Source organism: Patiria miniata, unplaced genomic scaffold (genome assembly GCF_015706575.1).
Source record: "Patiria miniata isolate m_02_andy unplaced genomic scaffold, ASM1570657v1 HiC_scaffold_25, whole genome shotgun sequence".
Classification (NCBI taxonomy): Eukaryota; Metazoa; Echinodermata; class Asteroidea; order Valvatida; family Asterinidae; genus Patiria; species Patiria miniata.
In genome coordinates this window covers 6,904,579-6,920,168 of record NW_024037064.1, presented here as the reverse complement: position 1 = coordinate 6,920,168, position 15,590 = coordinate 6,904,579, and the positions used below count along the sequence as shown (strand labels likewise).

The following is a 15,590-nucleotide window of genomic DNA, read 5'->3' as shown; positions in this document are numbered from 1 at the left end:
AATTGCCAATCCCCCTCTCCCAGTGTGCTTATCCCTGACAGACCATCTACAAGACAAGCTTCCATGCCCTAGTGTTCTCAAACTTGCTCTTGTGTCTTAACTCGGCTTAGAAACATTAAAAAAACTGGTAACGCTAGCTGAACTCCTAACATTCCGTTCATGATGTAAATGGAAAGTTTACATTTTGTTTTCCTGAAAATCGAATTGTTCAGTTTACAAGCAGCTACAAGGCTTGTTTGAGGCTTTGTTTTACGTGGATATCTGACTAATTAATCTGACACCAAATTTAAGTAGGCATTTTGCTATAGCAGCTGTCTTCTTCTCCTTACAAGTTTTACAATGGTTGGAAACTGTTCAAAAACGTTTAGCCACACGTTTTCAAATTTAACACTCTCATTGACTGTCACATATTGACTGTCACTTGTGAACCAAGACCAACTAAATGACTTACTGATTGTCACTTGTAAGCCAAGGTTTTCTGAGCCTCTTTTTGGCTGCTACTAGAGGGCCAGCCTGTAGTCGTCTGTGCCCCTGACCCACTGACTGACTCACTGATTGTCACTTTTGAGCCAAGTTTTTCTGAGCCTCTTTTTGGCTGCTACTAGAGGGCCAGTCTATAGTCGTCTGTGCCCCTGACCCACTGACTGACTCACTGATTGTCACTTGTGTACCAGGGTTTTCTGAGCCTTTTTTTGGCTGATACTAGAGGGCCAGCCTGTAGTCTTCTGTGCCCCTGACCCACTAACTGACTGACTGATTGTCATTTGTGAGCCAAGTTTTTCTGAGCCTTTTTTTGGCTGCTACGAGAGGGCCAGTCTGTAGTCTTCTGTGCCCTTGACCCACTGACTGACTCACTGATTGTCACTTTTGAGCCAAGTTTTTCTGAGACTCGTTTTGGCTGCTACTAGAGGGCCAGCCTGTACTCGTCTGTGCCCCTTACTCACTGATTGTCACTTGTGAGCCAAGTTTTTCTGAGCCTCGTTTTGGCAGCTGCTGCTAGAGGGCCAGTCTATAGTCGTCTGTGCCCCTGACCCATTGACTGACTTACTGATTGTCACTTGTGTACCAGGGTTTTCTGAGCCTCTTTTTGGCTGATACTAGAGGGCCAGCCTGTCGTCGTCTGTGCCCCTGACCCACTGACTGACTCACTGATTGTCACTTGTGAGCCAAGGTTTTCTGAGCCTCTTTTTGGCTGATACTAGAGGGCCAGCCTGTAGTCTTCTGTGCCCCTGACCCACTAACTGACTGACTGATTGTCATTTGTGAGCCAAGTTTTTCTGAGCCTTTTTTTGGATGCTACTAGAGGGCCAGTCTGTAGTCTTCTGTGCCCTTGACCCACTGTCTCACTCACTGATTGTCACTTGTGAGCCAAGTTCTTCTGAGCCTCTTTTCGGCTGCTACTAAAAGGCCAGCCTGTAGTCGTCTGTGCCCCTGACCCACTTACTAAATTATATTCAATGAAGTCCTTCTTATCGATGAAATACATTTTCCTTTTCTTCCCTTCTGCTTCACGACTTAAGAGGATTTTTTTAAAGAGAAGAGAACCACGTACGTTACCAACTGACGCATGCGCGTTCTGGTCATTGACCACGACTTTTGAGAGATTACGACTTCCCCGAGAAATTCTTAACACAAGTAAACGAAAAGAACAAATGCTGAACGAATTATAAGGATTGTTCATTGTTCTCCACAAATTGACATATAACAGACCTACAACACTTAATCTTTGAGCTGTGGTAAGATAAAACTTTCTGCGATTTGTTTTCTTCTAAAAACAGGTGATCGTCAAATTTGGGCTGAAGTAATAGCATTGTGTTGCACAGGTACTCGCTCCAGTTGAGATGATACTGGTCCAGTAAAACCTCAGTGATGATGTCCAGAAATATGGACTTCAGAGAGAAGGAGCTTTGATGAACAGTAGGCCAAAACGATACAAATGTGGCTCGAGGCACAATTGTAAACCCCCTACAGAATGTAAATAATAGTGTTTTATTGTACAGTATACAGTGCCTATCGCTGGGCTGAGTCTTAACAAAAATATGCCGCCAGTTTTTAGACAACAATGGAAGATTTGCACTGGGCATTTACGCATCTTAAGCAATCTTTAAAGGCATTGGCGGGATTCGAACCCAGGTCAAAGATGTGGAAAATGAGGAATGCACCACTGCACTGGTTCTCCTTTAAGGATTTGTAGATATCTTCTCAGTGTTCATATATATTTAATTTTTATTTTATTTTGGTCATAGTTCACATGACGACGTACCAGGCTGAGTTCATCCGTCGTTTGACCCGTCTGTCTTCCATCCTTGAGATTGACTCACTCATCGCTCAGCAGACTTTGAGAGAAGCCTTCTCATCCAATGAGGTCAATGATGCTAAGCAGAGACAGCAGCAAGTGCTTGACTACCGACTGGTAAGTCCTGCTTTCATTTTCTTTAGTCCACTCCCCATACTGTCTCAAAGCACCCTGCCTATTACTCCTTTTTGTTTTACTGGTTTACCTCATACAATGTTTGTAAAACAAACTAAGCAATTGTAGCTTATATCTTCTATCAGTTAATAATTCTTCAAACTCTTAACAGTCAACAAAAAGTCACTTTCATTTTCATGTACGCGAGTTTCCGAATCCAAGTGAGTTTCCAAATCCAAATCTCAAACTGTAAAGATCAAACGCTGACTGTGAGTGGAAAATAGACCCTTTCACTTGGAGCTGTTCATGAAATGCACGATGATTTGGCATGCGCGCTCTGGGATCCAATGACATGGGCTTTACCCAATAAGTAGTGAATCGTTACACAACGCCTGGCAACGTTTACATTTAATGTTTTAAAACTAACTAGGGCAATGTATCAACTTGAACGGGATTACGTAAATGAAGTAAATAAACACGTTGTGTTAACCTTCCACAGTTTTGTATTATATTTTGCCATTTTTTTAACAAACGTGTGATCTGTTTTTTTTACCATCCGTTTTGTGTGTAACCCCATTGTCATGTGTACAAAGTACATGTATGTACACTACATGCACACATATTATGTAGACATTATGAAAGTCAGATACTGGGGTTTGTTTCAACATGCTGCCTCAATGGCAGGAAGAGGAATTGACTATCAAATTAAATGCTCCATAATTTTGAATGCAAGAGGGCGCTATAACAAAGGCTTTGGGGGTAAACATAAAAGTAAATTACGCCTTAATAAGCCTGCTATGCATTTCTAATGTATTGAGATCGTACATTCCATCGATTTTCTAATTTTCAAATCCAAGTAAAGTTAGTAGATATGTACATGTAGATATACTTGTCCAAACTATATTAAATTTTGATTGTACTCCCAATTAAAAAAGTGATAGTGCCCTCTTTTGGGCAAGTTGACTAATAGAAGAAAACTTGGGGAGTTGACTGACAGGGGTTGGGGGAAGAGTGTTCAGAAAAGTAAACCTTTCGTTTTTTCTCAGGAGAATTTAGCCACCAGTCTCTTGACTAGGCATGGATGCAAATGGGGTGTTACCATCCACGTTCCTGCAAACAAGTGTTAAATCTCATTTGTGTCAAAATCTCCCTGTGACGGCAGTTGCGCCTTGTAAATTCTTGCCGCATGGTGGCGCTGTTCTGCGCGCCGTACATATCTTCGTCTGATCACATTTTGTGAATCGTTAGTGAATTTTGACTCCAAACAATTGAAGTTCTCCCCCCAAAACTCGACCTAGGGACAGAGGTAATTTGATTACTATATATTCTATAGTTCATAGAATTATTGTGAGGTAATTTTGAGTCGTTGAATAATGTTATTTGTAATGTTTTTGAGGTTCATTAATCGCTCGATAAATCAGTTTATATGAATAGGTTTGTGTAGCGATATATCATCAACACATGTTCACTGCGCCTCATGTAGTAATTTATGTTTTATGCCCCTGGTGAATAATGGATTTAAATCTGGGTATAATTATGGGTTTTATAGTGTGATAAATCCTCTTCTTGTTTATTATAAACCTGGGATTTATTTGGGGTTATATCATAACTTGTTTTTGGGAGCAACATGTCCAATTATCCCACATGTTAATTACATGTATTCCACATGTCCAATTATCCCACATGTTAACTACATGTATTCCACATGTCCACTTTACATGTACATGTACATGTAGATGCACTTTATACATGTGCTTATTATATCCCTTTATGTTTATTTCCCAGTTTTTACGTGAATGATCTGAATCAAGTGAAAAGTACCGATGTGAATCAAGTGAAAAGTGAATCAACTGAACTAGTGAAAACCAATGAAGTGGCAGCTGTTGAACGCCAGAAAAAAATCAATCGCATAAATCAAATGATGTAGCTGTTGTGTTATTTTCTTTTTTCGGAAGCTTTGCAAAAAAAATAATTTCAGTCTGAAGGTTTCGGTTGACTTTGTGAAAAGGTAAAATAATACCCGTAGATGATGTTTCAACTAAATTATCATGGGCGTCGCGAGGGGGGTGGGGGGGGAGGGGCAAGGGGGGAGGGCAAGGGGGGGGGGCACTTTCCCCCCTTGAAAAGCAAAAAAAAGAAAAAGAGGCGCGAAGTCATAATGGTGTAAATTTAATGAGTTCGGGGGGGGGGGCAAAATGTCGCTGCCCCCCTCTAAAACTGATAAATCGAGAGAAATACAAGAATTTTTTTTTGGGGGGGGGAATATGTTTTGCCCCCCTCTAGAAAAAATCCTGGCGACGCCCATGTAAATTATAACAAAATCATAACCAAATAATCAAACATTAAATTGGACCTATAAGTAGTGCTAAAACCTTGTTTTGTTTCGTCTGACCTAAGTTTTTGTTTCTTCAAACATGGACGAAAACACCAACAATACTCCCACTCTGAAACTCCAAATTTAAACTTGCATACAGCGCCACACCAGCAATTTATTAATAGTTATAGGTAAAATAGCTATAATAATTAGTTTTGCATTTACTTTTAACCTGTTCTAAAATATGCTGAAGGCACATTATATAATGAGTATATCTAAAAGTATAACCTTCCAAAAGTATTGCCTTCTTTCTAAATACAAAGCATGTAATTGACGATTGACGATTGACAGAACATAAATTGATTTATCCAAATTTAATTTATATAGGGTGAGTAAAAAAAAACGGAACCCAAACCGAAAGAAATATATTTCATATTTCAAACAAATATTTAGCACCAAAAATAGTTATGAATGGTAAGTCAATTTAATGAACTACTTTTAGATGAAAAAAATACTGAAATTGCTCAATCCGTTCAATTATATCACCATTTAAACGAAATGACCCTAAATTCTGAAATTTTTCATCTCAAAGTAGTTTATTAAATTGACTTATCATAATTAGTTTTGGTTCTACACATTTTTTTTTAAATGAAATATATTTCTTTGGGTTTGGGTTTCGCTTTTTTTTGTGAATCACCTTGTATTATCAAGTCATTTAATGTTTCCCATTGGAAAACAATTCCAGTCATCCAAGGATTCTTGATATACATATATATATATTTCAGTCCCCCTTTCTTAATCACCGAAAAAGTACACATGTCCATCACAGTGATCTATGTTTCTGAGTACTTACAAATGCAAATGATAACAATTCAATATCTAATGTTTAAAATAAACCAACCTGTGTTTTCCCTTTTTCCGATGAAAAACATAAAATTCGCTTAAGTAAAAGAAAACAAATTATGAGCTTGAAGGAAAGAAACACATATACTCAAACATGACATTTTTCAAACTTTGTTTTGCCAGAAATGAGTAAGCGGTAAGTTGCTGTAAAATCACACGTGTGAAAAGACGGGTAGAAAATGAAACATTAGTTCAATTTGTATATTGATTTGCGTCTAAAATGACATTATAGTTTTGAGAAAAGTATGAAATATTTGCTAAAATGTAAAGCTATGTGGATATAAGCATAAGCAACTAAGGGATGTAAAGTTACACTAAAGTCTTAATTTAAAGCTAATTTATTTTCAACATTTCGTTTTTCAAAGAACCTTGATTCACTTGTCCTGTCAAGATTTGGCCTTAGATAAACCTTTTTCGATAGGTCACGACAAAACTTCACATCCAATTGCATAATGCATAAAAGTAAACATACATTAGCAATTAATCCTTCGCAGTAGTTTAATACAATGTTGGCTTTTTGTAGTTCATGTTGTTGCAAAGTTTTGACCAATTGCCGGAAACTCCACCAACACGTAATTTAAACATGCAAGGTTTTCAACTACACATTATCACCAATTTAAACCAATACAAGTTCATTTATAACTGTCGTTTTGCATAAACAATCCCAATGGGAAAACTACCCATGAATTTAGCGAAATCGATTTTGTAGCTTTATGTTTCAATTATCAATGAAACGTAGCAATTTGTTTTATGCTATAGCTCATATTTCATGAAGTTTGCAAAAATGAAAAAAAACGAGTTAAAATTCTTTAAAACCAATGTTTAAAACTACAGTGTCTCTTAATCTACAAAATTATTGCATAACAAACTACTTATTTTCAATATATAGCAAATATGTAATGTAAGACACTGAGCGATTTTCAGTATGTAGTAAAAAAAAACTAAACAGTTAGACGGGCGAAGCAAACTAAAGTACTGTGAAACTGTACTTGCTTTTCTTTTTTTTTTTTTTTTTAAATCTACCTCTTTTTTATACATCGCAAATATCAGAATATTTTGGCAAATGTAACATGACACATCAATTTGTATTTAAGTCTCAGAATAAATTTATTTCACTAACAAAATACATTTAAACATACATAGGCTACGGCGCTACTGAGCAATTTATTGTTTCCAGCTAACATTGTCTTCTCCTTTTCGATTAAAGATCATAAATCCTCTGTTTTCTTGATTTTATAGAAGTTAAGCAAAAAAAAAGCGACTTAATGTATACAGCCAACTACAACCATTGACACAACTTTCGGACACCGACAACTTATGAAAACTGACTCGCTCGCAATTTCTTCATCAGATGCTCTTTAATTCATGTGAGCCATCAGGCCTGTCTTAAGAAACGTGTTTTTGACAATCTTTCATAAGCTGAGATGAATAGGGAAACCGAGTGTCACGAAAAGTTATGTCAAGGATTGTAGGTTCGTTTGCTCCTCGTTAGCAAAGTGCCTTTCCTACAGGTTTTGTTTAATTTCGGAAAGCTGGACAACGTTAGCAATCTTCCTTGCGAAGCCCACAGCGTCAAGGACAATGAGGGCAATCTCAGCTATCAGAGCAGCCCCGTCGGTAGCGAGAGCAGCTATAAACATTGCGGTAACTGTAGCTGCTGCGAGAAGCCAGTCATACCAATTAGACATGTCGCTGCATACTATCTGGATGATGGTCCAGAGGATGCCTGCGGCGTTAATGTCTTGGATGAGGACAAAAAGTGCTTTAGCTTTCGAGAAGGCACTACCACTTTCATTCCAGGCTTTGATAAAGACTTTCAACGCTTTCTGCAATTTTGAGGATGCTCGGATCGCGTCAACTGTTTCCTCAACAGCGCGCTTCATCACCTTTGAACTCGGACTGACTGGTATTCCCACAGCTGACTGAACAAGCATTACGGCTTCCACAATAATACTGGCATACTGCTTGATGGTCGCCCAGTCGATGTCAGCAGATGTTGCCAGTGCTCGTGCGGGAAGAAACTGCTCCCCACCACGGGTGAACTGCACCAAAGAGTTTCCAGCACTCTTGGTTATGTCCATCCGGAAGGTTGGAATGCTTAGTCCCCCTTGAATCAGCTTGATTCTCTCTCCGGACAGGTGTTTTGCAAGTCGTTCGGCAATGTTCTCGTGTGGCTTGTAAGCAAACTCCTCGGCCAGTTTCACATATTCGGTCGCTGCGGTGTTAGCAGCTTGAATGAGTTTGGCCTTTTTATCAAGATTAGCATTCAGTTTGGCGTACTCTGCAGGAGCTTTTTTCTGGATTTCTTCCAGTGCCCCATTGCACGCCTCGGTGATTATATCGCTCTGTGCTGCCATGTCATTCAAAGAAACTGTAAGAGGGACGATTTCAACACGTCAAATAAATCAAATAGAAAAAAATATGGAGTCTTAATAAAAATTCAAATTGAAATTTACCGCAACTGTGACTGGCGGATCCACAAAAATATGTAATTGTTTATATTCAAAATAGTAGCTTGAGTAACTCCAGCTGACATGCTCCATATTCATTCACATGTAGCGCTGGAGGCAAAACCTGTTCGTTAGAATGTGGTAGCAAGAGACCCTAAAAAAATGGCCTCTCAAAAATTGTTCATTTTCACCTCTTATATCCCACCCCAGAGTTCATGTACATACCTCATACATTCAGCAGTCATTCACGAAGCCTAATGATCGACTTGAAACAGACCACAAAAAAAGTGAAAAATCTTGACGATTTCGGTGGCTTGTCCGTAAAAATACGCCAGTTCCAACGTCTTTTTCCCATTTTGTTTTGCCAATTATGTAAATGTATGCATCACGTAATGACATAAAAAAAAATCTGCGCGCGCGATGTATGTGGGTACCACATCGCTTTCAGGCACCGCAAGTGAGTTCAATTTTCGTCTGGTGCGTTGTCGCGGAAAGCAAGACAACGAGAATGCTCTCCACGGCAACGCACCAGACGAAAATTATAATAATAATAAATACATAAGAAAACCTTACCCCAGGGTCAGTCAAGCCTAAATGTTCATTGATGTCTCATGTACATGGAGTGGTGACTGTACATTCTGCAGTGTGAAAAACACATAGAACTACACATAATTAAACACATGTACATGTACGCAGAAAGCTTCATTTTGTACATCACGAATCTGCAAAGCTTACACTACTAGTACAACGATCAAAGGAAGCTGCCAGATTGTCTGATATGGATCTATATAATCCTTGCTTAATAAAATACTCACTTCCTGGAACTCTAATCCCCCAAAATGCCACTATTCCGTCCCATTTCAGCATGGTTTCCCATCGTCCACTCTACGCAAAATAATTTCTCATTGACGGAAAGTCCCTCCGCACGCAATAGCGGTGTCATAGAGAAAAACCCCTCTCTACAGACACACCATACACAACGGCGGTGTCATATCATATCGGGACTCCCACAGGTACATTTCTTTTATATGCCCTCACCCCATAGAGCTGTATAATTCTTTATTATACAGCTCTATGCCTCACCCTTATTCATTAGGCCTAAAAAAAAGAAGTTATGTTGGCGTAACGGGCCAGAAAAAAATAGGGTAGGTAGGTCTTTTTTTTTTTTTTTTTTAAATCCCAGCAACGAAAATGACATTAAGCCGGTAGTAGTACACGATAACAAAGGAAAACAAGGCTACACACAATATTTGTATACCGTGAGTGACATTTTGTTTCACTTTTTATGTCTTTCTTTTATAGTTTCTTGTTTTTGTGCAAATAAAAACAAAACTGTCAGATCGAGGAAAATTTAAGGAAGGCATGGTCGACCAAGGCCTGCAGTGTGCTTCAGGACAGATGAGGCATGAAGCCAACTTGCTGTTTTTGGTGTATCGGTAAAATTATATAAATAAAAACCATGAGTTAAGAAAAGTTCTGGCCTTTGTACGCTTCGGTACCGGGCGCCATGATGCGACGGCGTACGCGCGTAACCAACCAGGGGCCGGGGGCCGGCGCGGCCGGGTCGCGTCGGCCGCCGGGGTAACAGAATAGTTTACCATTTTTAGAATAAATATATATCAATTGTTATCGTGTAAAATAGTAGAAAAATAATAAAAAATAATTTATATTATAATGAACTATTTTTTTTTAACATGGAATAAATAGAGAAGTATTTTCAATAGTGTATATAACAGTTCGCGCCGTGCAACAGTCTAGGACGAGGCTATACATGTACTGTACATGTGCATGTGCATCTATCATGCATGCATGATTACATTTGACTGCAATTCAAACTTGACGTTATACATGTACTTGTTCAGATTACCCTCCTGTCATCCGATGCTGCTGTTGTGTTATTTTCTTTTTCGGAAGCTATGCAAAAAATTCATTTCAATCTTAAGGTTTGGGTTGACTTTGTGAAAAAGGTCAAATAATACCCGTAGATGACGTTACAACTAAATTATCATGGGCGTCGCGAGGGGGGGGGGGCAAGGGGGGCGCTTGCCCCCCCCCCCCCCCCCCCCGGAAAAGCCAAAAAAAAAAAAAAAAAAGAGAAAAAAAAGAGAAAAAACGAAAAGAAAAGAGAAAGAAAAAGAAAAAGAGGTGCAAAGTCATAGTGGTGTAAATTGAATGAGTTGGGGGAGGGGGGTGGCAAAATGTCCCTGCCCCCCTCTAAAACTGATAAATCGAGAGAAATACAAGAATTTTTTGGGGAAAATATGTTTTGCCCCCCTCAAGAAAAAATCCTGGCAACGCCCATGTAAATTATAACAAAATCATAACCAAATAATCAAACATTAAATTGGACATATAAGTAGTGCTAAACCTTGTTTTGTTCGTTTGACCTAAGTTTTTGTTTCTTCAAACATGGACGAAAACACCAACAATACTCCCACTCTGAAACTCCAAATTTAAACTTGCATACAGCGCCACACCAGCAGTTTATTAATAGTTATAGGTAAAATAGCTATAATAATTAGTATTGCATTTACTTTTAACGTGTTCTAAGATATGCTGGAGGCACTACATTATATAATGAGTATATCTAAAAGTATAACCTTTTAAAAGTATTGCCTTCTCTCTAAATACAAAGCATGTAATTGACGATTGACGATTGACAGAACATAAATTGATTGATCCAAATTTAATTTATACAGGGTGAGTAAAAAAAACGGAACCCAAACCGAAAGAAATGTATTTCATATTTAAAAAAAATATTTAGCACTAAAAATAATTATGAGTGGTAAGTCAATTTAATGAACTACTTTTAGATGAAAAAAATACTGAAATTGCTCAATCCGTTCAATTATATCATCATTTAAACGAAATGACCCTTAATTTCTGAAATTGTTCATCTCAAAGTAGTTTATTAAATTGACTTATCATAATTAGTTTTGGTTCTACACATTTTTTGTAAATGAAATATATTTCTTTGGGTTTGGGTTTGCTTTTTGTTTAATCACCCTGTATTATCAAATCATTTAAATGTTTCCCATTGCAAAAAAAAATCCAGTCATCCAAGGATTCTTGATATACATATGTATATATATTTCAGTCCCCCTTTCTTGATCACCGAAAAAAGTACACATGTCCATCACAGTGATCTATGTTTCTGAGTACTTACAAATGCAAATGATAACAATTCAATATCTAATGTTTAAAATAAAACAACCTGTGTTTTCCCTTTTTCCGATGAAAAAAATAAAATTCGCTTTAGTAAAAGAAAACAAATTATGAGCGTAAAGGAAAGAAACACAGATACTCAAACATGACATTTTTCAAACTTTGTTTTGCCAGAAATGAGTAAGCGGTAAGTTGCTGTAACGTGTGAAAAGACGGAAGAAAATGAAATATTAGTTCAATTTGTATATTGCTTTTCGTCTAAAATGACATTCATAAATACCTCATACAGTTTAGCCATTCCTTTTGGTCGAGAGCCCGTCACGTGGCCGGTCTTAAACGGATGATAAAGACATGGCTAGCTGGTCTGTCTTAAACACTTTTCCAGTGTCGCAATAAAATGTAGACCCCTAAAAATCCAGTGCCTCTTACCGTTTCATTGGTTGAACGTTCACAATCCTCACGTAGGCATGCGCAATACTACCAGCGAGTCAGAATTGTATAGTTCTAAATTCAAAACGCAACGCGCCAGGTGCGTTCTGCGCAACATCGCTCAGAACATGCCACGCGCGCGTCAATCTCCATAAAAGGGCTGTTTACATCTTACTCGCCAGCTGAACACTCCATTATTTTGCTAGAGGGATGTTTAAAAAAACATGAAGTGAACTTGTTGAACAAATCGGTATTTTTTGAACGAATTATTTGATATTTTTTACCAAAAAGGTATTTATGAATGGGAATAAATATGTGCTCAGTCGGTATTTATCACGCTGTTTAAGACCACTTAGAGTCTGGGTGCTGATAATTACCCTCGCCTCCGGCTCTGGTAATGTAGATATAATCAACTAAGGGATGTAAAGTTACACTAAAGTCTTCATTTAAAGCCATTTTATTTTCGACATTTCGTTTTTTAAGGAACCTTGATTCACTTGTCCTGTCAAGATTGGGCCTTAGATAAACCTTTTTCGATAGGTCACGACAAAACTTCACATCCAATTGCATAATGCATAAAAGTAAACATACATTAGCAATTAATCCTTCGCAGTAGTTTAATACAATGTTGGCTTTTTGTAGTTCATGTTGTTGCAAAGTTTTGACCAATTGCCGGAAACTCCACCAACACGTAATTTAAACATGCAAGGTTTTCAACTACACATTATCACCAATTTAAACCAATACAAGTTCATTTATAACTGTCGTTTTGCATACACAATCCCAATGGGAAAACTACCCATGAATTTAGCGAAATCGATTTTGTAGCTTTATGTTTCAATTACCAATGAAACGTAGCAATTTGTTTTATGCTATAGCTCTTATTTCATGAAGTTTGCAATAATGAAAAAAAAAACGAGTTAAAATTCTTTAAAACCAATGTTTAAATCTACAGTGACTCTTAATCTACAAAATTATTGCATAACAAACTACTTATTTTCAATATATAGCAAATATGTAATGTAAGACACTGAGCGATTTTCAGTATGTAGTAAAAAAATCTAAACAATTAGACGGGCGAAGCAAACTAAAGTACTGTGAAACTGTACTTGTTTTTTTTTTTTTTTTTTTTTTTTTTTTAAATCTACCTCTTTTTTATACATCGCAAATATCAGAATATTTTGGTAAATGTAACGTGACACATAAATTTGTATTTAAGTCTCAGAATAAATTTATTTCACTAACAAAACACATTTAAACATACATAGGCTACGGCGCTACTGAGCAATTTATCGTTTCCAGCTAACATTGTCTTCTTCCTTTTCGTTTAAAGATCATAAATCTATTGTTTTCTTGATTTTATAGAAGTTAAGCAAAAAAAACCCACATATTAATGTATACATCTCAATTAGCCAACTACAACCACGGACACAAATTTCGGACATCGAAAACTTTAGAAAACTGACTCGCTCGCAATTTCTTCATCAGATGTTCTATAATTGACCACCAGGCCTGTCTAAAGAAGCGTGTTCTTGACAATCTTGTATAAGCTGAGATGAATAGGGAAACCGAGTGTCACGAAAAGTTACGTCAAAGATTAGCAATGTCCATTGCTAAGTCCGTAGCCAACATGACAACGAGGGCAATCTCAGCTATCAGAACAGCCCTGCCGGTAGCAAGAACAGCTGTAATCATGGCGGTAACTTGAGCTGCTGCGAGAAGCCACTCATACCAAGACATCTCGCTACATATGTTCTTGATGATGGTCATGAGGATGCCTGCGGCGTTAGTGTCTTTGATGAGGTCGACAAGTGCTTTAGTTTTCGAGAAGTTACTATCACTTCCATTCCAGGCTATGACAAAGACTTTCATCGCTTTCCGCAATTTTGAGGATCCTCGGAGCGCGTCAGCTGCTTCCTTAGCAGCGCGCCCAAACACCTTTGAACTCGGCCTGACGAATATTCCCACAGCTTGCATAACAAGCAATATGGCTTTCACAATAATTTTGGCATACTGCTCGTTGGTCGCCATGTCATTCAAAGAAACTGTAAGAGGGACAATTTTAACACGTCAAATAAATCAAATAGAAAACAAAATATGGAGTCTCAATAAAAATCACATTGAAATTTACCGCAACTTTGACTGGCGGATCCACACAAAAAAGCAATTATTTCTAAAAATACAGAATAGGCGTGTTTGGTATGTGGATAATGTGGTGGTCTACTCTATTGTTATTCTAGGGTTGGGGTCCGTCAATATACTTAAACATGGATGAATATGGAGTCTGACACCCATCAGTCATTTCACATTGTTTATTATGATGCTAGGTCATATAGAAAACCAAACACAAACACTGAAACGAAAAATAAGTAGTACCTATTTACTACATAAATATACACAAAGCGTGATACATGTAATCATATCTGGGTTCTAGACATCAACACAGTGTAAGTTGTCTTCAGAATAATAATAAATATATACAAAAACCTTACCCCAGGGTCAGTCAAGCCTAAATGTTCATTGATGTCTCATGTACATGGAGTGGTGACTGTACATTCTGCAGTGTGAAAAACACATAGAACTACACATGGTTAAACACATGTACATGTACGCAGAAAGCTTCATTTTGTACATCACGTGTCTGCAAAGCTTACACTACTAGTACAACGATCAAAGGAAGCTGCCAGATTGTCTGATATGGATCTATATAATCCTTGCTTAATATATACTCACTTCCTGGAACATTAATCGCCAAAAATGCCACTATTCCGTCCCATTTCAGCATGGTTTCTCATCGTCCACTCTACGCAAAATAATTTCTCATTGACGGAAAGTCCCTCCGCACGCAATAGCGGTGTCATAGAGAAAAATCCCTGACGACAAACACGCCATACACAACGGCGGTGTCATATCATATCGGGACTCCCACAGGTACATTTCATTTATATGTCCAACCCTATTCATTATTGATCTGCGAACGGAATATTATGTGGTAAAGCACAGCATTTCGCGATAAGCAGAGACGTAAAACTGGACAAAGCAGATACGGCAATACGGTTTCGGCTGTCTTTTCTGTGAATAAGGACGTACGGTACCGTCATACCGTAACTCATACGATCATGGTAGTTGTTGTGGTAAGTTTGTTTTCACTTGAAGCCGTAATGAAATCTAATGAGATTATCTTGACGTCATTCTGACGTCTTCAGCAGCAACATTGAATTGTTACGAATTCAATGCTCCAGACCACGAGGCCGGCCACGGCACTCAACAGATATCAATCTATCCACCGGTTATGTGTTATTTTGCAGCGTGTTTTTTATTACTACAATGTAGTACTATTTGCCTAAATATATGTTCTTTTGTTCAACCTTCAGCCGACATTGCATGGTTAAATTCAAACTGTTAGCGTTCCGATTCGTCCAAAATCTTTGAAATTCGTCTCGTGAAGCAATCGGCGTTGTTCTTGTCGTTACATTTTGTCTCTGGTGACCTAAAACGTTACGATTAAAAATGTGCCCAACCTATGGACTTGTTTGTGCATTAATTAAAGGGAATGTACATCATTGGCTTTTGCTGTAATTTTCAGAAAAATGAACTATTTGAGGGGTTAGTATAATAGATCGAATATTGTTACACTGACATTTTTTTAAGTTTTGTGTTCGAAAAGGTTGGAAAACCAAGAAAAACAAAAATGTTTATGTAGTCTGGTTCCCTGACTCCACAAAAGATAAAATGGATCAATTTATAGATGATGGAAAATTGTAAGGCAAGGGAACCAGCCTAGCTGGCCTGCACCCGTTCATGAACATGTAACCAATAGCAAACAAAATGGTAAATTTGGAGCAGTAGTTGAACAATAGTTAGGTTTTTCCAACGCTGGTCGGCCGACCACCGTTGGAAATTGTATACAAAAATACAA

At 37.8% G+C, this 15,590-nt stretch overlaps 2 long non-coding RNA genes across 2 annotated transcripts; both read right to left on the bottom strand.

The window, feature by feature from the left end:
- Positions 1–7,940: 7,940 nt before the first annotated feature.
- LOC119732873 lies at positions 7,941–9,015 on the bottom strand. The gene is made up of 3 exons (XR_005271616.1): positions 8,893–9,015; positions 8,651–8,739; positions 7,941–7,998 (listed from the first exon to the last, which is right to left on the bottom strand). It is a non-coding gene; the product is annotated as an uncharacterized LOC119732873 (long non-coding RNA).
- Positions 9,016–12,827: 3,812 nt separating this feature from the next.
- On the bottom strand, positions 12,828–14,527 carry LOC119733322. The gene is made up of 3 exons (XR_005271777.1): positions 14,405–14,527; positions 14,164–14,252; positions 12,828–13,716 (listed from the first exon to the last, which is right to left on the bottom strand). It is a non-coding gene; the product is annotated as an uncharacterized LOC119733322 (long non-coding RNA).
- Between the last annotated feature and the right edge of the window lie 1,063 nt (positions 14,528–15,590).